The following is a 24487-nucleotide window of genomic DNA, read 5'->3' on the forward strand; positions in this document are numbered from 1 at the left end:
GTCCAGACCCCCTGAAGTGGTGGGTGGGTGGGCTGATCAGAGCTGGCCAAGCACTGGCTAGTCACTAGGAGAACAGTAATTGCTTGTATGGGGTGGAGGGGGGCCGGGGGTGCGCTAGAGATCCACAGCCCCATGGCTGGTGCTAGACTGTTGTTCAGATGGGCCAATGACCAGGAAAAAGAGCTGGACACCAGAGGGATGCAGCGAGGATAGGCTGAAGCCACTGGACGCCCCCTTCCAGCTACCACCATACCAGCCTGCAAAGAGCTTTCAAGCCTACAGGTCACTACTTCCCCTCTGTCTCTGAGATCTCATGCAGGTGTCTCTGATAGCCAACTCTCACTCAGACATAGAGGGAAGGGGACCCTGCAACACAACAGAAACAAGATCTCACTTTTTTTATTTTGGCTGTGCTGCGTGGCATGTGGGATCCTAGTTCCCCAACCAAGGATCGAACCTGTGTCCCCTGTGTTGGAAGTATGGAGTCGACCACTAGACCACTAAGGAAATCCCCGAAAGGCCTTGACATTTGCTTGGGCTGCTGAGGTGACCGCCTTCTCTGCCCTCATCTTCTGACCCCAGGTCTCCCCAGGCTCACCTGTCCTCTCAGCATCTCCATGTCCCCAACGTGGACCCTCCTGGTTTCCTGAATTCCTGGATCATTGACCCTTCTGTTCCTTAAAAGTGGCTACAGAACAATCCAGGGACTTCCCTGGTGGTCCAGTGGTTAAAAATCTGTCTGCCACTGCAGGGGGCATGGGGCTCGATCCCTGGTCCGGGAAGAGCCCACATGCCATGGGGCAACTAAGCCCATGCATCACAACTGCTGAGCCCATGAGCCTAGAGCCTGTGCTTCACGGCAAAAGAAGCCGCCACAATGAGAAGCCCTCGGCCACAGCTAGAGAGTAGCGCCTACTCGCCACAAACAGAGAAAGCCCACGCAGCAATGAAAACCCAGCACAGCCAGAAATTAGAAACAAAAACCAACACAGCACGTAGTGTCTACATTTCCATCCTGCTGAGAACAGCTCGAAGCTTATTAGACACATGGACACAGGGCAGTGTCAGAGTCGGCTGAATTCAGAGAAAGCCAGGACAAAAGCTGACTTTGAGAGCAGATCTAAAATTCTTGTTACAGATGAAATATCTGTCTCGTGGTAGTTGGCATGGGACAGATTCTCTGATGAGCAACCGGCATGACCCGCACATGTTCCATCCCTGATACTTGCACTTCCGCCCAAACGCCCACTCTCCCTCAGCAGAGAGCTCTTGACCAGGTCCTGCCATCTCCAGTGACTCCACAAACAACAGCAGGATACGTGAAAAAAGAGGGTAGGAAATGCCACTTCCTGTTTGGCTCAGACTTAGCTTCTGAAGAACACTTGGCATGTCTATAACTCTTCTCTCAACCACAATGGAGCACAGTCAAATGAGCTGGCTGAGTTGTGAAAGAGTAACGTGGTTGAACTTTGTAGTTTCTGAGCAAGACTTAAAAGATCCCCAGAGTATGGACACACTGCAGCCGGCACTGTCTGCAGAGTCACAATTGCTATTCCTTGGACTGGCTTCTTTTCTGGCTGATTCAAGTCAAAAATGCCAGACACCAGTTTTACAGCCTACCCTGGTGGTGCCAGGTCCTGGGTTTCTGGCCTCATCCTGGCTAACAGACTCAGAGGGAAAGACGTGGGAAGGCTTTTCTTTCTAATAAACAGAAATGCCCTTTTTCTGTTGTTTGAAGACACAATGCGGGGGACATCCCTGGTGGTCCAGTGGTTAGGATTCAGTGCTTCCACCACAGGGAACGTGGTTCCATCCCTCATCAGGGAACTAAGATCCCACATAACATGTGCTGCGGGGAAAAAAAATAATAATGAAGACACATGGGGCAACCATGGCGGGTGGGCAACAGCCCTCAGGAGAGTCAAGCGAATCACAGAGAAGCTGGGCCCAGAGCAGTGATACTGTAAGCTGAGATTCCTGACCCATCTATGTCTCGGCCACTCACAGCTGAGCAGAGACGCACATGTTCCAGGCATTCTTCCTCCAGTGTTCTGCTCCACACAGACTCACCTCCAAGCTTTATACCATCTCAGTATTCCCAATTTTGCAAGGAATCCACTGCCCTAGGACATTCAATCCACTGAAGCGCCCAGCGGTCTGCCCTGGACCTCCAGGCTTTCCTTTCATTCTCCTGGTCAGATTCTGCTGACTCTTGGCTTTGCTACTTTCTCTTGTCAAAGATTTGCGGGCCAAGTAGTCTTTTTCATTCATTGTAAGCTTTGGAGGTATTAACACACGTTGACCTTTGCTCTCCTTTTGAATATGACTTCCAGTTCTTGCCCAGAGCATCTTTGTATCCCTGGTAACCTCATGCTCCAACCTGATACTGTCAGCCAGGACCACCCCACACTCACCGGACCTGTCCCACTGCTCCCCCTACAGGCCTCAGAGGGATAAATGGAGACCATGACGCCTGGCCCAGAAGACTGCAGGAAAGCCTCAGGGGATTTTTCTAAATTTACAATATATGTTCCTTTATGTGATTCCTTAGAGTTGAATGTATGTCCACCACAAAAGAAGGAACTGTGAAAATCAGATACAATGCCAAGAAGAAATCAATGCCTAGAGGAGGAATAATATCAAATTCACCAGAGACTTAAGACATTCTTGTGTATCAACCCTAATCAAGTATTTCTTTGCTTGGCAGTCTTCTGCAATAATAATGGCAGCAATACTGATACTGTTGATGGATAATTCATTCAACAAATAATTCTTATCATACTTCATGGAAGAGGCTGTCTTTATTAACATAAAGAATGTAATCAAATTTTCACTGTAGGCACAGGTGAGAATTGTACTGCCCTTTATTTCAAGGTTAAATACTAATTTCAACAATTATTTATGTTATAATTAAGGCGTCCAATCGGCCTTGAGTTTGTGCATACTTCACAATGGGCTTCCCAGGTGGCACTGCTGCTGCTGCTGCTGCTGCTGCTAAGTCGCTTCAGTTGTGTCCGACTCTGTGCGACCCCATAGACGGCAGCCCGCCAGGCTCCCCTGCCCCTGGGATTCTCCAGGCAAGAGCACTGGAGTGGGTTGCCATTTCCCTGGTAGATGGCAGATCAAACATGCAGATGCAGGTTTGATCCCTGCACCAAGAAGATCCCCTGGAGGAGGGCATGGCAACCCATTCCAGTATTCTTGCCTGAAGAATCCCATGGACAGAGGAGCCTGGCGGGCTACCGTCCATGGGGTCGCAGAGTCAGACACGTTGAAGTGACTTACTTCATAATAAAAGCACATATGCTTCATTGTAAGCAGGATCTTGGGCGTGAATTTTGTCAATCACCCTTCTTGGTGGAAGACTTCAGCCTTGGCTCAGCTCTGACATTAAATACATTTGGACACACATTATTCTGACATCCTTATCTAGAGAGAGAACAGGGCCAGGCCATCAAACATTTTCCCATCACATGTACTGAGCCTGTTCCTGATATAGCGCAGCAACTTCAGCAGCTAGGTCTCCCACAGGTTAAATGCTGCCTCTTGGCCTCACGAATCAAAATCAAACTGTTCTAAGTGTTGCCTGTTTGCCCAGGCCCACGTCCTACCCACCACAACTCTTTCCCTTCCCTCTACTCCACCATCAATTGGGGTCCTTTGTGTATTTTTTTCTAAGTGTCAAACTACCTGGACATCCGGTTTATAAATGTAAGGAGTGCACTTTCACACGTGGTTTATTGGAATATGTGTCCCCAGGGCTCTTTCATTAATAACACTAGAACGAGTCAGCTTCTGTACTATTTACAATAGCCAAGACAAGGAAGCAACCTAAATGTCCATCAGCAGAGGCATGGATAAAGAAGATGTGGTACATATATACAGTGGAATATTACTCAGCCACAAAAAGAACAAAATAATGCCATTTGCAGCAACAGGGATGGACCTAGAGATTATGAAACTAAGCGAATTAAGCCAGACAAAGACAAATATCATATGATATCACTTCTATGTGGAATCTTAAAAAATGATACAAATGAATTTATTTGCCAAAAAGAAACAGACTCACAGATCTCGAAATCAAACTTATGGTTACCAAAGGCAAAATGTGGGGGGAAGTGACAAATGAGGAGATTAGGATTAACATATACACACTACTATATATAAAATAGTAACTATTATAATAAGGACCTACTGTATAGCAGAGGGAACTCAATATTCTATGTGCAAAAAGAATCTGAAAAGAATATATATATTATATATATGTAATCAGATGTTTATATAACTGATTCACTTTGCTGTACACCTGAAACTATCCCAACACTGTAGTTCAACTATACTCCAACAAAAATTTTTGAAAAATATAAAGACATCTCTGACATGAAAAAAAAGGGTGTCTGTCTCATTTTATTTTTGCCTACTCTCACCTCAGTTTCTTCCTTTTTTCAACATTAGCAACTAAAAAGGGGATGTTTAAATTCCATCACCCCAACAAATCATTCCCAAATGACTGCAAGAACATATTTTTATTTTCATTTCAAGTTTTGACCAAGGTTACCAAAAAGAACAGGAAGTAATAATCAAATGAAAATCCTAATGGTTTGAAATAAAACATGACACCATTATCACTAGAAGAGTTCTCTCTAGCAGGGTTCTTTGGAGGCAAATAAAGGTGAGAGGGAAAGAAATGTGTGTGTAAAAATGTTAATAGAAGCAAACAGAACACAAGAATTTTGCAAGTCTCAGCCCACGAGCAAAAGGAAGGACGGGGCTGAGTCAGCAGGGTGATTGGGAAATGTGTGATTGTGGAGACAACCGCTTTGCCTAAATAGTAACAGGACAGTATTAAAATTTGGTCTTTCCCCCTTGGTCTACATGTGGTCTAATGGCTGTCACATCCGTTCTCCTAAACCTGAGTGGTGCTCTGGAGAACATTAGCTGTTGAGAAATCATTCTTTCCTGAGGGAACTTTAGAAGAAGGGACAATGAATCTTGCCTATGACCAAGGTGTCAAAAATTGCCTGCGATGTTCCAGAATCCTTTATGTGAAATTGGCATGGGTTAAGTAAGACTCCTCGGTTGTTGATTATTTCTGAGAATGATAAGTTCCCTTAAGTCTAATTAAATCTGGGGGCCAAGGGGACATTTTGTGAACTTAAGAGTCTGAGAGTTTCCAAAGCTTCAGAGTTCTGTTACATGGTACAGACTGTTCCTCTTTAAAGAAGAGAGCATGGGCTTGGGGAACCAAGGAATCCCCGTGTGTATTAGATGAACTAAACCAGACTAAAATAAGGGTGGAGAAGTTGAGACTATTCTTAAAGCATGGCCAGTCATTCTAGCTGCCAATCAAAACCCATTTCTACTATACAACAGCCTGCATACAGACGTGTATAATGGCTTTGCTCATAACTGTCAAAATGTGAAAGCAACCAAGATGTCCCCCAGGCGGTGAATGGATAAACAGTGGTACATCCATACAATGAAACGTCATTCAGCCACAGAGTAAAATGAACTATGAAGTCATGATAAGACATGGAGAAACTTTAAACACGTTACTAAGTGAAAGAAGCCAATTCAGAAGGCTATCTATTGTGTGTATGCTTAGTTGCTCGGTCGTGTCTGACTCTTTGTGACCCCATAGACTGGAGCCTGCCAGGCTCCTCTGCCCATGGGATTCTCCAGGCATGGATACTGAGGGCGTTACCATTTCCTTCTCCAGCGGATCTTCCTGACCCAGGGATCGAACCAGGGTCTCCTGTACTGGCAGGCAGATTCTTTACCATCTGAGCCACCAGGGAAGTGATATATTGTATGGCTCCCACTAGATGACATTACAGAAAAAACAAACACTATGGAGAGTAAAAAGATCAGTGGCTATGCAAGACAGGGGGAAAAGGGATGAATAGGAGAAGCAGAGAGGATTTTTAGGGCAATGTAATTAGTCTGTGTAATAGGACAGCGGTGAATACATGTCACTACATTTGTTAAAACCATAGAATGTATAACACAAAGAGTCAGTCCTAATCAAACTACCAAGTTCAGTTAATAATAATGTATTGAATTTTCTCCAACAATTGCAACAAATATGCCAGGCAAATGCAAGATATTGCTAATAAGTGAAATTGTAGTGGGGTTGGGGGGGTGGTGTTTGAGGGGGTGTGTGGGACCCTCTGTACTCTGTACTCATTTTTGGTAAACCTAAAACTGCTCTAAGAATACTCTCTATTTAAGAAAGCATTTCTAGGTGTTTCCCTATACATAATGCTGTCTTCAGTTCAGTTCAGTTCAGTCGCTCAGTCGTGTCCGACTCTTTGCGACCCCATGAATCGCAGCACGCCAGGCCTCCCTGTCCATCACCAACTCCTGGAGTTCACTCAGACTCACATCCATCGAGTCCGTGATGCCATCCAGCCATCTCATCCTCTGTCGTCCCCTTCTCCTCCTGCCCCCAATCCCTCCCAGCATCAGAGTCTTTTCCAACGAGTCAACTCTTCACATGAGGTGGCCAAAGTACTGGAGTTTCAGCTTCAGCATCATTCCTTCCAAAGAAATCCCAGGGCTGATCTCCTTCAGAATGGACGGGTTGTATCTCCTTGCAGTCCAAGGGACTCTCAAGAGTCTTCTCCAACACCACAGTTCAAAAGCATCAATTCTTCGGCGCTCAGCCTTCTTCACAGTCCAACTCTCACATCCATACATGACCACTGGAAAAACCATAGCCTTGACTAGACAAAATTTAGTCGGCAAAGTAATGTCTCTGCTTTTGAATATACTATCTAGGTTGGTCATAACCTTTCTTCCAAGGAGTAAGCTCTCTTAGATGTTGTTAAAGACCTTTCTTTATCTCAAAGAACACATAGTAACCTTGAGGCAGAGTGTCCCATTCAGGGCCTTGGAAAGGTATTCTCATGCAGGAAAAAGGTGGAATCTATTTTAGTATCAGCTCTAGTCTCCTCACTGAAGAGGTGTATGGCCTTGAGTGGTCTGGTACAGGTCAACCTTGCCCAAATATTTCTCAATTTCTCATCTATAAAATGTAGGTTTAGGGCTTCCCTAGTGGCTCAAACGTAGAGAATCTGCCTGCTGGCACAGGAGACACAGGTTCGATCCCTGATCTGGACAGACCCCACATGCTGTGGAGCAACTAAGCCCAAGTACCACAGCTATTGCTCTAGAGCCCGGGAGCCTCATCTACTGAAGCCCTGGAGCCCTAGAGCCTGTAAAAAGGCAGCGCAATGAAGAAGCCCACACATGGCAACTAGAGAGTAGCCCCTCCCCTCACCACTAGAGGAAAGCCCATGCAGCAACGAAGACCCAGCCCAGTCAAAAATAAATAAAATTATTTTTAAAAAGATAAATTGCAATTGGTCATGATGTATTTGCCTTTAAAAAAGGTAGTTTTTTTTTAAAGTAAGGCTTTCCCTGGTGGTCCAGTGGTTAAGACTCCAGCCCTCTATTGCCAGGGGGCATGGGTTCAGTCCCTGGTCAGGGAACTAAGATCCCACCTGCTGCAAGGCGCAGCCAAAAATAAATAAATAAATAAAATAAAACAACTGCTGAGCTCGAGCTCTGAAGCCTGTGTTCCATACACGAGAAGCCACTGGGATGAGAAGCCCATGTACCACAACTAGAGAAAAGTTGCATGCAGCAGCGAAGACCCAGGGCAACCAAAAATAAACAAAAAATATATTAACTTTAAAAGCAATGCAATGCAATGGCCTAGGGAGATTTTTCTCTGCAGGAACAGAACATACTGAATCCTGCTAATAAATGAGAGAAGTCCCAGGGAGAAACAGAGAGATGAATATCTCAGAAGGTTCACAGTCACAGTGATACCCCAGCGAGACGGCACTGAATGAGAGTCTGTCCTGTCTTTTTTAAGAACAGGAGTGTTTTCTGAGTGCCTCTCAGCCCTGATTTCCTGCTGATCCAGCAGCTCCAGTCCTAGAGCAAAGAGGAAACAGTGATGAGATGACCAAGTTTCCTGTGTTCTAATGGCGAGACATGTGTCCTTTGTGGAGACATCATTTCCCTCTTATTCACTGACTTTCATTCACCCAGTTTGGCCCCCTGCAGGCTGTGTGAGACTTGAAATTGCAGCCCTTACACATTCAAGTCCCGATTATCCTTCTTAAAGGGAATCAACCATTGTTGAAATCCCCAGATAATCCCCCAACCTCATTTGTGCTGTTTTTTTTTTTTTTAAAATACTGCTTTCCCAGAAAGCCCAAGCTCTAAATGGAAAGAACAAGCAAAGAAGGGTTGATGGCTTTGAATGTCAAGTCTAATCCAAGAATCCAACCCAACATGGCATCAGGGCCCCAAGGAGCTTCCAACTCTCAAGCCCATTCCTCTCAGAAAGTCCCGGACCTGTGCTTACAGCCTCAGAAGAAGCAAGGAGGCCATTTCTAAGCTGGAGGAAGCAGGTGCAGAGCAGCCCATTGCCATCAGCCCAGGTGGGAGCACAGGCTGGCTGCCTCTGAGATTGGGATCTTAAACTCTGATTTGGCTCTAAAACCCTCCAGTGAGCAAAACCAGGAAATAACTAACAAGAAAGAGCCAGAGTGGTTTCCAGAGCATTTGTGCCCAAGGGTCCTTAACACTGAGCAGATAGCCTGGGGACCTTGGTCCCAGGATGGTCCACCACCGCCCTCTCCCCTACGATGCCATCTTTACCTGGTTGCCCAGGTAAAGCCGGAGGTACCCCACCGCTGACTCAATATAGCCTTCCGTGGGAGAATTACTTGCCTTGTGCTTCTCCTGACTCTCCTCTAGAGGTGCTATGATGGATGAAAGTTGCTCAGTCGTGTCTGACTCTTTGTGACCCCATGGACTATACGGTCCATGGAATTCTCCAGACAAGAATACTCAAGTGGGCTGCCATTCCCTTCTCCAGGGGACCTTCCCAACCCAGGAATCAAACCCAGGTCTCCTGCATTGCAGGCAGATTCCTTACCAGGAAGGGAAGCCCAAGAATACTCGATTGGGTAGCCTATCCCTTCTCCAGCAGATCGGCCTCACCCAGGAATCAAACTGGGGTCTCCTGCACTACAGGCGGATTCTTTACCAACTGAGCTATCAGGGAAGCCCATAAACCAGAATACTGGAGCGGGTAGCCTTTCTCTTCTGCAGAGGATCTTTCCAACCCAGGGATTGAACCCAGGTCTCCCACATTGCACGTGGATTCTTTACCAGCTAAGCCACAAGGGAAGCCCCTAGAGGTGCTAGCCGGCCACAAAACAAAGATGCCACATTAGCAAGATGGATGAAAGGAGGGTATGAGAGACTAGGGGACTGTGAGGAGGGTGGGAGGCAGGACAGTTGGGGAAATGAAGATGGGGTCTAGATTGGCAAAGAGTCGTGGACATGTCAGGATGCAAAAGCCACCTCCCTTCCCTCTCCCCCTTCTTTTCTGGATCTTTGAATCTTATATTTTGCTCTAGCCCTGCCCCCCTCTTCAAAACTCCCCTCCATTGAGTCTTCTTCACTGTCACCTGACTCTGGCAACCTCTCTTCCCCCCAAGCTTGTTGCGCAATTTCAGTCTGAACTGCCAGCCAAGTGCTTGATGACATGCCTCTGGTTTCAAGTGTATGAACCTGGTCCGTCGTCTAGCAAGAGGTCTCAGTTGTTGAGGACAAGATTATGCTTGAAACGTCCCTTGCAGCTAAGACCTAGTACAGCAGCTAAGACCTAGTACAGCAGTTAAGACCTTCAGCGCGATGCACGTGTTGACTCTCTCATTGCACTTTCTCTAGCCAGGCATTGGCAGAAGAACACTCGAGAGCTCCCCCTACAGGACCAACTGCAGGTTCGGGGGCCTCATAGATGAAGGCACTAGATGGGGCCTACTAGCCCAACCACGGAAGGTGACTGAAGTCGGTATTTCATCCAGAAATCGATGACTGTTCTTCAATCACACACGCACACTCGATTAATAAAACACAGAGTCATTTCAAGGCACTGATGACCTCTTATTAATTTTTTGTCATAGGGTGTTTTCAGGTAGATATTAGAAGTTTGGGTCCAAGACATTTTTTCACCTTGGAGAAATAATTTCTACATCATATTAGAAGAGATTGGAATGCCTGAGCCACATACCGAATGCAGGCAACATGCTGCTCACCGGAGCACAGGGCCTTGAGTCCCCATTTATGACCTCAAACTGCTGCAGAGTTACTGCCTCTGAGTGAATATGTTTTTTGGAACCTGCCAAAGATGCCCTTCTGAATGCACAGAAGCTCAAAGCCCAGGGCAAAGTGTAAATACTACTGATGCAATAGTCACCCTTGACCTCTGCAGTCAGACCCAATCTAGAAGTGTGATTGGAGCAGTTCTACTTCAGCCGACAATCAACAAGGTCCAGTTGCAACCCTTCCCCCTCCCCAGGGCAGATTATTCAGTCTCATCCTTGAATGGTCAGGAGGAAGAGACCACAACACTTCGTCATATTTCCCAGCAGTAATGGAGACAGCAGAGTTCCTCCCGCCCCTTGACCTAATGTACCACCTTTATTTTCACAAACGGGTGTGATAGCCATAACAAATAGAGCAGTGGTCCCCAACCTTTTAGGCAGCAGGGACTGGTTTCACGGCTGACAATTTTTGACGGACCAGGGGCGTGGAGGGGGTGGTTTGGGGATGATTCAAGGACATCACATTTATTGTGCACTTTATTTCTAATATTATTATAACATCAGCTTTACCTCAGCTCCACCTCTGATTATCAGGCATTAGATCCTGGAGGTTGGGGACCCCTGGACACAGTGAATTTCACTGAAATAAACAGATATCACTCGAATGTTATGATTATTACTTCCACTTCATTTCTACATGCTTCATAATCCAAGAGGCAACTGCCAAGTTAACTAACAGACACTCTAATTCTGACAGGGCTCCCATAGTTTATGATATCAAGCTTTGCATTTGGGCAAAAATGCAATGAGTCTTCGATTGAGATATGAGATAGTGATTCCTATCCCAAAAGCTGGGACCTAGAATTGAGCAGACAGAGGCTTGCAAGTTTCTCTATAGGGTGTCCACAACAAACCAAGCCAAAGTTTAAATTGCTTAAACAACTCAGTTCTCTGTGGTGACTTAAATGGGAAGGAAATTCAAAAGAGAGGGGATATGTGTATACAAATCACTGATTTCAATTTGCTCTACCTCCACTGATTTCAATTTGTTAGTGTTTGTAGACACTAACATAAAACTGTAAAGCAATTATATTCCAATAAAAATTAAAAATAAATAAATAAATAGCTTTAAAAAGTCCTGGAGGGCCAGCCAACCCCCATACCCCTCCCACCTCTACCAACTAGACCAGCGTTTATGAACTGCCTGTATGTTCAGTCACTCAGTTGTGTTCAACTCCTTGCTATCCCACGAAGGCAGCCCTCCGAGCTCCTCTTCCATGGGAGTTCCCAGGGAAGAATGCTGAAGTGGGTTGCCATTTGCTCCTCCAGGGGATCTTCCTGACTTAGGAATTGAACCCATGTCTCCTGCATTGGTGAATGGATTCTTTACCACTGAGCCACCTGGGGAGCCCAATTATGAACTACTATGTGCCCAATCACCCTGCCATGCTTTTTATTCATTATTGTGTTCAATCCTCCCCAACAGGTAGAGGATGCTATTTTTACCCCTGTTTAGTCAAGTACATTAATCCTCATGGGTTGTATAAGAAAACCCAGGTAAAGCACCTAGGATGCAAAAAAGTCAAACTCAAAGCAACACTTTCTGACTCCAAAGTGCATGCATTTTCTACTGTACTACATTGCCTGTCAAAGAAAATAGTATTTCTTTGCCAATCAGCTCTCACAGCAAGGGTGGACATGGACAGATTTGGAGATGGCCTTAGTATAATAAAGTGGAGAGATGCTTGGAAGGCTTCTTAAAAATGATGGTATCAAAAATTCAAACTGCCTCCTTCACACATAAGCCCCAGCTGAGGTTTTTAATCAATATGCCCAGGAACTAGCCCTGCTAACAGAGATTTCAAAAACCATATATGAGCGACTTCCCTGGTGGTCCAGTGGTTAAGAATCCACCTTCCAATGCTGGGGACATGGGTTCAATCTCTGGTCAGGGAACTAAGATCCCACATGTCATCGAGCAACTAAGCCCAAGTACTGCAACTACTGAGCCCAGGCACCACCACTGGAGAGTCTGTGCATCACAACAAAAGATCCCATGTGCCACAGCTAAGACTTGATGCAGCCAAATAAATAAATAAATAACCAAACATGAGCAAACTCCAGGAGATAGTGAAGGACAGGGAAGCCTGGCGTGCTGCAGTCCATGGGGTTGCCAAGAGTTGAACACACTTAGCAACTGAACAACAACAACCAAATATGAGAAGACATGTCCCACTTATTCATATTTGTGACCTTCTTTAAAAAATGGACACTGAGTCACCGATTTGGGTTCTAAGTGTGAGTATCATTTCAATAGCCCTTGAGGTCTCTAGATGGAGACCAGGTCTGAGGACCCAGAAGCTGGGCATGGTGTAAGATGGGGCAGCTTACCTGCTTCAGGAGCTGTCTTGAACCCCCCAGCACCCTCAAGAATGGAGATAAGATATTGTGAATACTGTGAGCTGACTGCCACTATGCCGCTAGGAACACGGCTCTGTCCAAATCAGTCAGCAACAGCCCTTGTCTTCATGATGACTGTGGAGCAGTTCTCAGAACTAAGCAGTGGGGAGAAGGCCAAGTGGGGTTAAACATGACTCAAATAAAGCTATGGATAAATTGATTTTGTCTTTTATGCGAACATTTGTCCCAACTGAAGAATTACAGTGTTGGCATGAATACGCATTAAAAGAACAGAAGCTGAGTGTGTTCCAAGAGAGTTGTATTGACTCTATAGGCAGCTAATGACATGGTTTACTTCTCGAGAAGAATCAGCGCTCATTTTCAGAGTGACCTTGTAGTTTAAACTCTTGAAGTGGAGAATACAATGAACAAGCTCTTCCACTGAATTTATAAGTAACACAGACCCAGCAGTCCTAAGCCAATTTCTGGGCTTTTCAATAGGCAACTCTTTGCCTGTTGAAATCTGGGTTGATCATTGTTCATGCATCAGCCCTCCTAAGCTACTAATATCTGCAAATAGTTCTTTCTTTACAGGTTAAAGACACTGATTCAATAACAACCACTTGACATAGATCATCTACTTAGCTGCTCTCAAAACAGGACTTTGTCACAGAGATCAGGAGGTTCTAATTTGCCTCATAGACACCTGGCCAAATGGATTTGTTCCTGAGCAAGACTGAGAGGCTCTAAAGACAGCCATATACCTGGCCACAACCAGCCTAGCCCTTTTAATATGTCTGGCCAGCCCTGAAGCTCTGATTACTTGAACCCATGGAGCTTTATATTGTCTTCATAGGTGTTCACAGAGCCCAAGAATTCTATGACTCAAATTTGTAATCGCTGACTCAGAAATGTGAATCTTATTAAAAAGAAAACTAAGATCCAGAGGTAAGATAAGTAACTTGGTAAGAAGCTTGATAAGTAACAAGGTAAGTAAGTAACTTGTCTAAGGTGACCTAGCTAGAAGGTGGGAGACCTGTTAAAGAAACCTGACTCTGGACTCCACTGCCCAACCTCACTCCTGAATGTGTGTTGCATCTAAGACAATGGTTTTCAGACTTTCTAGCATAGGGAATGGCAACCCACTCCAGTGTTCTTGCCTGGAGAATCCCAGGGAGGGGAAAGCCTGGTGGACTGCCGTCTGTGGGGTCACGCAGAGTCGGAAACGACTGAAACGACTTAGCAGCAGCACCAGCAGCAGCATATTAGAATCCCCTGGAGGCCTTGTTAAAGTGCAGACTGTGGGGCCCCACTCCCAGAGTTTCAGATTCCACATTTCCAGAGTGGGACCCTAGAATTTACACTTCTTAGTAAGTTCCCAGGGAATGCTGATACTGTTCATCAGGAGCCAACACTTGAAGAACCACTGTTCTAGGATGTACGATAAGGAAGGAGAAATTGCTCCTTGGATCCAAAAATGCAATAGATTTATCCCCAAACTCAGAATAAAGAAGTTTGCTCCAGTTTCTAAGTCTGTTCTGGGCTAAGTAAGTTAGGTGAAATTGTCATCTAGAAGGCACGTTTTGGAGGCAATGAAATGTCAGAGGAAAAGTCTTCCACCCTTCTGCTGAATCACAGTAAAGGAGTTTTGAAACTGAGTCTGAAATCAATGAATGAAGAAACCAAACCTCAGACAAATGCAGAAGACAGACGGAGGCGCATAGAAGATTAACCAGGGTGAAGATAGCAGGTGAGCAGCAGGTGAGTGAGCAGGAAAACAAAGGTACTGCTCGAGGGCTGAAATGAGGAACTTTGGCTATCGCGCTCGGTGTGGCTCTGTCTGGCATGTGCAGTCAAGAACATAGAACAATGTTGACTCAACCACTATGTAAAACAGTATGGAGGTTTCTCAAAAAACTGAAAAAAGAATTAGCATTCAGTTCAGTTCAGTCACTCAGTCGTGTCCGACTCTTTGCGACACCATGAACCACAGCATGCCAGGCTTCCCTGTCTGTCACCAACTTCTGCAATTACCCTCCTGGGTACTTATCAAAAAAATAACACTCAAAACGAAACATGCTCTCCAGTGTTCATAGCACCATTGTTTACGGTTGCAAAGATATGGGAGCAATCTAAGCATCCATCAACAGATGAACAGATAAAGAAGATGTGATACACATATACAATGGAGTACTACTCAGCCTTAGAAAAGAGTGACACTTTACTCTCTGTAGCAACATGGGTGAACTTGGAGGATATTATGCTAAAAAGTAAAATAAGTCAGACAGAGAAAGACAATTACTGTATGATATCATGTTCCCTGGTGGCTCAGATGGTAAAGCATCTGCCTGCAATGTGGAAGACCCGGGTTCAATCCCTAGGTCTGGAAGATCCCCTGGAGAAAGAAATGGCAACCCACTCCAATACTCTTGCCTGGAAAATTCCATGGACGGAGGAGCCTGGTGGGCTCCACAGTCCAAGGGATTGCAAAGAGTCAGACACAACTGAATGACTTCACTTTCTTTTCTTTCTTTCTATCACTTATATTTGGATTCAAAAAACACAACAAACTAGAGGATATAACAAAAAAAGAAGCAGACTCACAGATGTAGAGAACAGACTAGTGGTTACCAGTGGGGAGGGGGAAAGGGGAAGGGGCAGTACAGGGGAATGGGGTTAAGAGGTACAACTATCAGGTATAAAATTAGCTATAAGGATATATTATACAATATGGGGGATAGAGCCAGTATTTTACAACAACTATGAACATAGTCTAGCCTTTAAGAGTTGTGAACTATACCATATACCTATAACTTATATAATATTGTAAAGCAAGTATATTTCAATACAAATACTTTTTAAAATGAGAACATAGGAAAATGGCAGTTAGATTGTTGATCTGCCATCAGAAATGCCAAAAGTTGGGTGTGGAGGGCAATGCAAGTGTTGGTTCATTGAGAGAGTAAGCAAAACCTAGCTGCAACTGGAGGTGACTCTTCTTTCATTTATTAAATTATTTGGTCAGCATTTTGGGGGTGTTTCCTGTGTGCCAGGCCCCACACTAACTAGAGACTAGGACTCAAAACACATCAGAAGGTGTTGCCTCCGTTCTTAAGGCATGAACACGCAAGGAAAAAGAAACTGTGAGTACACACAGCTCTGATGAACAGCATAAATGTTTAAGGGATGTGTGCTATAGGTTAAGTTGCTTCAAGTAGTGTCAGACTCTTTGTGATCCCATGGACTATAGTCTGCCAGGTGTCTCTATCCATGGGGATTCTCCAGGCAAGAATACTGGAGTGGGTTGCCATGCCCTCCAGGGGATCTTCCCAACCCAGGGATAGAACCCATGTCTTTTATGTTTTCTACATTGGCAGGTGGGTTCTTTACCACTAGCACCATCTGTGAAGCCCTTAAGGGATGTATAAAACATATTAAAGGAAAGAGGTAAATTCTGTCTAGCAAAAACCTAGGTTTCAGGCTTCCCTTGGTCTTATCATTGACTAAATGTTACTTTACCCCAGGGTTCTGTCTTGACACTTCTTACTGCTAATGTCTGTTGGTGACTTCCAAATGCTGGATCCGTCCTACAGGCTCATGACCCTGAATCTCCATCTCCAGCATGATTTCTCCCGAGCTCCATCTCCCAGGCTATCATTTCCAACTGTTATCTGAGCTTGGGTGCCTGGATATCAACATTTCATGTCCAAAGCTAGGTCACTTTCTTTCACATTTCTAGTTGTTATAAGCCAATGAATTTATCATCTAAACAACCTTCCAAGCTAAAATACTCAAGTGGAACTTGGTTCTTCCCGCTCACTCATTTCCTGTTCCTGAAGTCACCAGGATCTCTTATTTCTACCTCCACCATTGTGTCTCAAGGCTTCACAGGTGGCACAGTGGTAAAGAATTGGTCTGACAAGCAGGAGACAGGGGTTAGATCTGTGGGTCAGGAAGATGTCCTGGGGAAGGAAACGGCAACCCACTTCTGGAAAATTTCATGGACAGAGGAGCCGGGCAGGCTACAGTCCATGGGGTTTCAGAGAGGACATGACTGAGCGCATGTGTACACACACACACACACACCACGTCTCACCTGGACTTTTCTTTCTGTTATCATTGCCTTCATCATCACTTCTCTGGGTTTCTGAAACCACTTCCTCTCTGAAACCTCAGCCTCAAGTCTCACCCCTCCCTAACGGGTTGCCTTTCAAATGCTAGAAGCCTCTGGGCAGCTCTGTTAGCTCCTTTGGGCAGACAGCAGGATAAAGAAGGGGTGAGGACCCAGGGCCAGCATGTCATGGGATCTGTTCAAGGTCCAGCTAGTGCTGGAGGACCATCACAGTCAATGGAGTAAATGGCATAGAACCAAATCTTGGCCATTCTTGAATGTCAGGCAAAGGACATTCGACTTTACTTAGCTGACCATGGGGAGTGAGAGCAAGCTTTTGAAGAGAGATGTGATGTAATCAGAGGTATGCATTAAGAAGATTAACTTGGCAGTAGCTTATAGAAAAGATTATATGGAAAATAGATTAGCAGGAAGGAGACCAATTAGACATACTTAGAAAAGGCTATGTGATTAGCAATGAAGGTTGAAATTCAGTTGGCAGCTGTGGAAACAGAAAGTGAGAAGTGGAGGAAATATTTTGGACACAGAAGCGCTTTTATTTTTAAATTTTGGAGCTAAAGAGGGGGAGAATTCAAATGTAACTCCAGAGGTTTAATCCTGACCAACAGAGAGCATAGTAATGTCACTTGGAGAAAGAGTGATGGGGGCAGAAAGAAGGTGGGAGGCAATGGGGATTGCGAAGTTCACATTTAGACATGTTGTTGGAGACATGATTGGCATACTCAGATAGAAGAGCAACTACAGGACCAAAGAGTCAGGCCAGAAAGAACCAAGTTGGATGTTTCTACAAAGAAGTGATAGAGCAGCTGTGGAGTAAAGGATCAAGATAGACACAGCTGATAGGGTACCGCTGGGTTTTGTGTTGACAAGAACCCTTGCAGTAAAAGGCGCTCTTGGAAGAGCGAAGTGGCAGGGAAATTAGACTGTCACCACCACCGTGCATGATAAGAAGGGAAAAGTGACTACTCTTTTAGTGGTGGTGGGAATGGAAGGATGGGAGGGAGGTGTCACCTTGGCTGACATGAGTTAGTTTTCAGGCACAAAAGAAGGAAAGAGGTGGGGAGAATGGGTGAAATACAATGAAAAGTGGGTCATGGATGATCTTAAAAGAAGACAAATCAAGATCAAGGTCAAAGTGGGAACATCAGTCTAGAAAGGTGAAAACTAGGAGGGTAATTAAAAAAAGAATAATGATCTGTCTTCTGAATCGGGGAGTGGAAGCAGAAGGGTCATAGGATAGTTCACAAAAGAAATGAAGGTTGAGTGTTTAACCCAAATCTAAGAATATATAGGAAGGGCAACAAGGAACCAATGAGGCATGGGTATGGATGTAAGAATAGGCAAGCTAAAATGAGAGTTACACAAGAATTAAATGAATTTTTTGAGGGCATGATCAAGGTAATCCTGTCACTTTTCCTTAAGCAAGCTTAGAACATTGCCATCTTCCTCCAGTCAGATGGTGGGGGGATACCTGGATAGGGAAATGGCAGAAGATTGAGGATAAGAGGTATAAAAGGTGCCTGGTGAGAAAAACTGAAGTCTCACTGTGGGACACAGGCAGGCAAATCCGTAATAGGAGTAATGAGGACTCTAGGGTTTTTGGTCAGATGGGGAAGTTGGTACCATGAAAGAAAGCTCAAAAGAAATGCTGTTTTGGGGATAAACCAGATTTCAGTTACAATGAAGAGGTAGAGCACTGGGGACACCAGCTAAGGAAACAGGGCAGTCTGGCCACAGGAGGACCGAAGTCTTCCGGAACTCAGTGGAAGGAATGGGCAGGGGAGTGATGCAAGGGCCAGTGAGCACAAGTGAACAGAAAAGCTGAAAAGGGAGAGAAGAGCGAGTCTGCGCCCATGGGGACAGACAAGAGCAAGCTGGTTTGTAGGTTACCGCCCCCCCCCCTTTTTTCCCACAGCAGGTCTCAAGGTCATGTCAACTGGAAAAATCAGTCATACTTTTGCATCTTTAAGTGATGATGTAGATCGACCTAAGAATCCCTACACTGTTACATTCTCTTGGTCCAATGGTCCAGAATGTTCTCCTCTAGGACACTAAGAACCTTGTGTTTGGTGGAGTTTTTTTGGCCACACCCCCCGATGCATGCAAGATCTTAGTTCCTAGACCAGAGATTGACCCCGTGCCCCCTGCAGTGGAAGGGTGGAGTCTTAACCACTGGATCTCCAAGAAAGTCTAAGGACCATGTTTTGGGAAAGCATGGTTGTTTTGGGGACATTAAACTTGCATGGTCTCCCTGGCCTCTGCCTTTAAGATGACTGCCCTTTCCATAAATGAGAACTTCAGCTTACTTGGCTGTTCTGATTCACTGCCTGCTGTCTTTCTGTTAGAGAGCCCCTCTTTCCTCTGCTTGGGTTCTAAGTAGTGGAGAATCATCTGTCACTCCTGTTGCATCCACTCCTTCCTTCAAAACCAGTGACACTGCACCAGCTCACCTACTGTTATTGATTTTGTAAGAAGGGCTTTTGCTGAGATCAGTAAGTGTCTCCTGATGGAGCCCAGCTGGCCTTTCCCTAGCAGCCATTTCCTGGGTGAATTTGCCAAATCACATGGGCTGATCAACATTCAAAGTCAACTGTGCAGTCTCAGAACCACTGTTTCATCTGAAATCTCAGAGATGGACTCTTACAACCAAGCTCACAAATACTGAAGTATCAATAAGAATTTGATGTAGTGACATCCCATGAGAAACAGCACCACACAGGCCAGAACGACAGATAATTTCTCTACATTTCAGGGAATTCTTTATGACATCCTTTCCTAATCCAGGGGAAATCCTGTTCATAAAACTGTAAATCTTCAGTCCAACAACCAACATCCAATTTCCTCTTTATTTCCTTCCACTGCTAACCAATCTTAAGGATAACTCCCATTTTCTTACTTTATATATGCTAGTAGATTCCATTAGAGTACAGCCATGCCATGCTGGCCTCGGGTCCATCCTCTCTCTTTCCCCAGATTTTTAATCTCATTGTTCATAAAATTAAATATAGAGGATTACAAAGGAAATCAATGACATTGAAATGACACTTTATAATATTTTTCAAATTGTGATATATGTGTATCATTATTAACTACAAAATCTAGCATTGGATCTAATAACTACCATAACCTCAAAGCATTGATGAGCATCAGTCAGTTCCGTCACTCAGTCATGTCTGACTCTTTGCGACCCCATGAACTGCAGCACACCAGGCCTCCTTGTCCATCACCATCTCCCAGAGTTTACTCAAACTCATGTCCATTGAGTTGGTGATGCCATTCAACCATCTCATCCTCTGTCATCCCCTTCTCCTCCTGCCTTCAATCTTTCCCAGCATCAGGATCTTTTCAAATGAGTCGGTTCTTCGCATCAAGTGGCCAAAGTATTGGAGTTTCAGCTGTAATGTCAATCCTTCCAATGAATATTCAGGACTGATTTCTTTTAGGATGGACTGGTTGGATCTCCTTGCAGTCCAAGGGACTCTCAAGAGTCTTCTCCAACACCACAGTTCAAAAGCATTAGTTCTTCAGCACTCAGCTTTCTTTATGGTCCAACTCTCACAACCACACATGACTACTGGAAAAACCATAGCTTTGACTAGATGGACCTTTGTTGGCAAAGTAACCATTTCAAAATATATCCACCAACTAGATGATTATGAAAATATCTGTGGTTTCTATTTGTGGCAAAGTCACAGATACTGCTAATAACTATTTTGGTTTGTTGTCTACATTTATAAAGTGGCTCAGATGGTAAAGAATCTGCCTGTAATGCAAGAAACCTGGGTTCAATCCCTGGGTTGGGAAGATTCCCTGGAGAAGGAAATGGCAACCCACTCCAGTATTTTTGCCTGGAGAATCCCATGGACAGAGGAGCCTGGCTGGCTACAGTCCATAGCATTGCAAAGAGTTGGACAGGATTGAAGTGACATTGCATGGACACATCACAAGTTTTCTGAATTTTACCCACAGACACTAACAGTTTGCAGACCCCAGCTTAAGACTCTCTATTAAGATGACTTGGAATGGCTCTGCTTTCTTCCATTACAGGCTGATTTTATAATGCATTTCTCATATCATAAGTTCTGAGTTTTTCAGGGGATTCATTTCAGTCTATACATACTACCCACAGTTCTCAGATATGTTCCCCATCTGTTTAAAAACATTGCTTTTTACATGTAAAAAGCACAAGATCATCATCAAAAACTAGAAACTGAAGCATCCAACAAGTGCTGAGTGGACAAACACATTGTGGTATATCCATTCAAATGACTACTACTTATAAATTAACAGGGAAATTAATTAAACACACAACAACATGGGTGAATATCCAAAGAATTTTATTAATAGAAATAAGCCAGAATCAAAAGGCTACATACTGTATGATCCCATTTATATGGTTGCCTTTATGGGCAAGGAAAAAAAGGAAAGACAAAGGAAAAGACTTTTTCTGTGTTTATTCAGAAATTTCCAGAGGAAAGACACAGTAGACCAGACAGAAGCATTCCGAGCACAAGAAAAGTGTACTCTGTCCTGAAGTAAGGAAATTTTCTAGGCTCTCCCACTGGCTGGATGAAACAGGCTCAAAAATATTAGTCAGGTCCCTTTGCTCTAATTCCTTGTTTACTCAGTAACCATCTGACTATTAATTAAATTGGTATTATGGTTTTAAAATGAGTCTTTTACGACTTTCTTACCATTAAGGAAATCCTCAGGGTTTAGTCACCTCAAAGGGAGCTGACAAAATTGGATTCTTTAGCCTGCAGCGAGCCAGGGTCTCATGTCATTCCCTTCCAGCTCCCTTCCCCAGTGAGATCCAGTCCAAATACTTGGCCAACCAACTCTCTACTCTAGCTAATCAGCTTACTCACAAGAACATTAGTGGGCATTTCAGGTCAACAGATCACTGAAATGCAGTTGCCAGGCACCCTCAGAAAACAAACGAAGAAGAAAGAATTTGTGATTTTTTAAAAATTAATAAATAAGCTTGTCCATTAAAAGGGAGAAGGTAGAAGAATCGTAAACAGAGAGCACTCCCGAGTTGCTCATTAACTATCACCTATGTCTGTAGTAAAAGGAGGGATTGGGTCATCAAATTGGTCTTTTCTACCTCAACTAAACATCTAGATGAAGAGCTGACTCATTGGAAAAGAGCCTGATGCTGGGAAAGTTGTGGACAAGAGGAGAAGGAAGCGACAGAAGATGAGATGGTTGGATGGCAACACTGACTCAATGGACATGAGTTGGAGCAAACTCCAGGAGATAGGGAAGGACAGGGAAGCCTGGTGTGCTGCAGTCCATGGGGTTGAGAAGGGTTGGACATGATTTAGTGAGTGAAGGGCAAACATCTAGGCATCAGCCCCATGCTCAGCATGTGAAGAAAAACAGTACATGGCTAAGACGAGACATACATTTATGGTGGAAATGTTTCACTAATGCGCCTTTGTTTTCTGGCACTGGCTCCTTCAGCTGCTAATATTCCCTCTAGAAAGCACAGTTGCTACAGCAACCACTTAGGACTCCAGGAACATGGTGACCCTTGACCTTAATTCTTCTCTCCTGATGGACCCCACGTAACCACCTTTCTAAAAGAGCTTTCACAAACTCAAATAAACACGGAAAGGCAGGCCCTCTTATCTTTTGGAGTTCCTGTTTATCCTTATAACCCTCTTTCATCACAAATTGCCTCTTAGGCAAGAAACACTGGAGTTCTCTTTTATTTGGCATTGCCATTTGCTCTGTACAAACTCAAGCAAGAATGCACTTCCACTCGCTTCATTTCCTCCTTCGTACTCTGCCTTGCTGTTCTCTCACCAAAAATGCTGTTAGCATCTTCTCCTGGGACTCTCTTACTTTTAATTCACATTATTTACATTTGCTCTTTAGGTCTCTGCCAGAATTTTCTCCTCTTTTTATGTTAAAAATCATCTCCATCTCTGTAAGTTTATGGGTGATTCCACAATCAGATTCAAGATGCTCCCTGTGGTTTCAGTTTCCCTCGACCTCCTTGTGTTGTTCAGACTCAAAACTTATTAATGATTTCCAGGTCAGTGGTAATTTAGAAGGCAAGCAAGTCAAAGCAGCCAAGAGCGTGAGACTTGGAGGGTGTGCTGCTACAACAAACGACAGGATCAACTAGTAGGCGATGTAAATGGGTGGCGTTGGGGGTGGAACTAACACGAGGAGATAGATCAGACATGAATATAGGTTCCTGTATTTAGGTTAAAATTCATAGATGGTAACCACAGTAAGATATTGCCTCATACCTGATGGAATGGCTATCATAAAGAAGTTGTGGGTGTGTGCTTAGTCATTCAATGATGTTTGACTCTTTGAGACCCCACAGACTGTAGCCTGTCAGGCTCTTCTGTCCGTGGAATTTTTAGGTAAGAATGCTGGAGTGTGTTGTCATTTCCTCCTCCAGGGGATCTTCTCAGGGATCAAACCCACGTCTCCTGCGTCTCTTGCATGGGCAGGTGGATTCTTTACCATTGAGCCACCCGAGAGGGCCCATAAACAAGACAAGAGATAATTAGTGCTGGCCAGGATGTAAAGAAAAGGAAAAAGTTGTGTGCTGCTGATGGAATGTAAATTGGTACAGCAATTATTGAAAACAGTATGGAGGTTCCTCAAACAATTAAAAATAGAACTAGCATAAAATCCAGCAACCTCACTTCTCAGTATATATCCAAAGAACATGAAAAAAGGGTCTTGAAGAGATATGTATACTCCTGTGATCATTGCAGCACTATTCAGAACAGCCAAGATATGGAAACAACTCAATATCTATCTATGAATGAATGGATAAATAAGGTGTGCTATGTATACATACAATGAAATATAATCCAGCCATGAGAAAGAAGGGAAAAAGTGCCATTTACAACAACATGGATAAACCTTGAGGGCATTATGTTAAGTAAGATAAGCCAGACAGAGAAAGACAAACATGGTATGATCTCACCCATGTGTAGAGTATAAAAAAGTTGAACTCAGAAACAGAGAGTAAAAAAGTGGTTGCCAGGAGCTGGAGGGGTGGAAGAAATAGAAAGGGTTTGGTGAAAGGGTACAAGCTTCCAGCTATAAGATAAATAAAGTCTGAAGACCTAATGTAAAACATGGTGACTAAAGTTTATAATGAGCTTCCCGGGTGGCACTAGTGGTAAAGAATCTGCCCACCAGTTCAAGAGATGGAGCGGACCTGGGTGCGATCCCTGGGCTGGGAAGATCCCCTGGAGTAGGAAGTGGCAAACCACTCCAGGATGCTTGCCTGGAAAATTCCACAGACAGAGGAGCCCGGCTGGCTACAGTCCATGGGGTCACAAAGTCAGACACAACTGAGTACTGAGCACACAGGGTCAAGTTGGTAACATTGTATTATATAATTAAAATTTGCTAAGAGAGTAGAACATAAATGCTCTCACTAAAAAGAAAAAATACATAAATACACAAGGAGATGGATGTTCATTAATTAGATGGTGGGAATCTTTTCACAAGGTATACATATACTAAACCACCACAATATACACTTCAAATATCTTACAACTTCATTCGTCCATTACACCTCAATAAAGGTAAAAACCAAATAAGATTCATAAATGACAAAAGCACAGATGATGGATGATACATGGTGATTTTAGACCACTGTGACCACGCAGTCAAAATGGGTAGTGTTAGGATGGGGAGATGTGGTCACAGCTACTATGGTTAAGGATGCACTCAGGACACATCATTCACAGTAGTTGTTGCGGAAGTCGTATCTGACTCTTTGCGATCCCATGGACTTCAGCACACCAGGCTTCCTTGTCCCTCAGTATCTCCTGGAGTT

This window comes from Oryx dammah, unplaced genomic scaffold (genome assembly GCF_014754425.2).
Source record: "Oryx dammah isolate SB20612 unplaced genomic scaffold, SCBI_Odam_1.1 HiC_scaffold_22, whole genome shotgun sequence".
Taxonomy (NCBI): Eukaryota; Metazoa; Chordata; class Mammalia; order Artiodactyla; family Bovidae; genus Oryx; species Oryx dammah.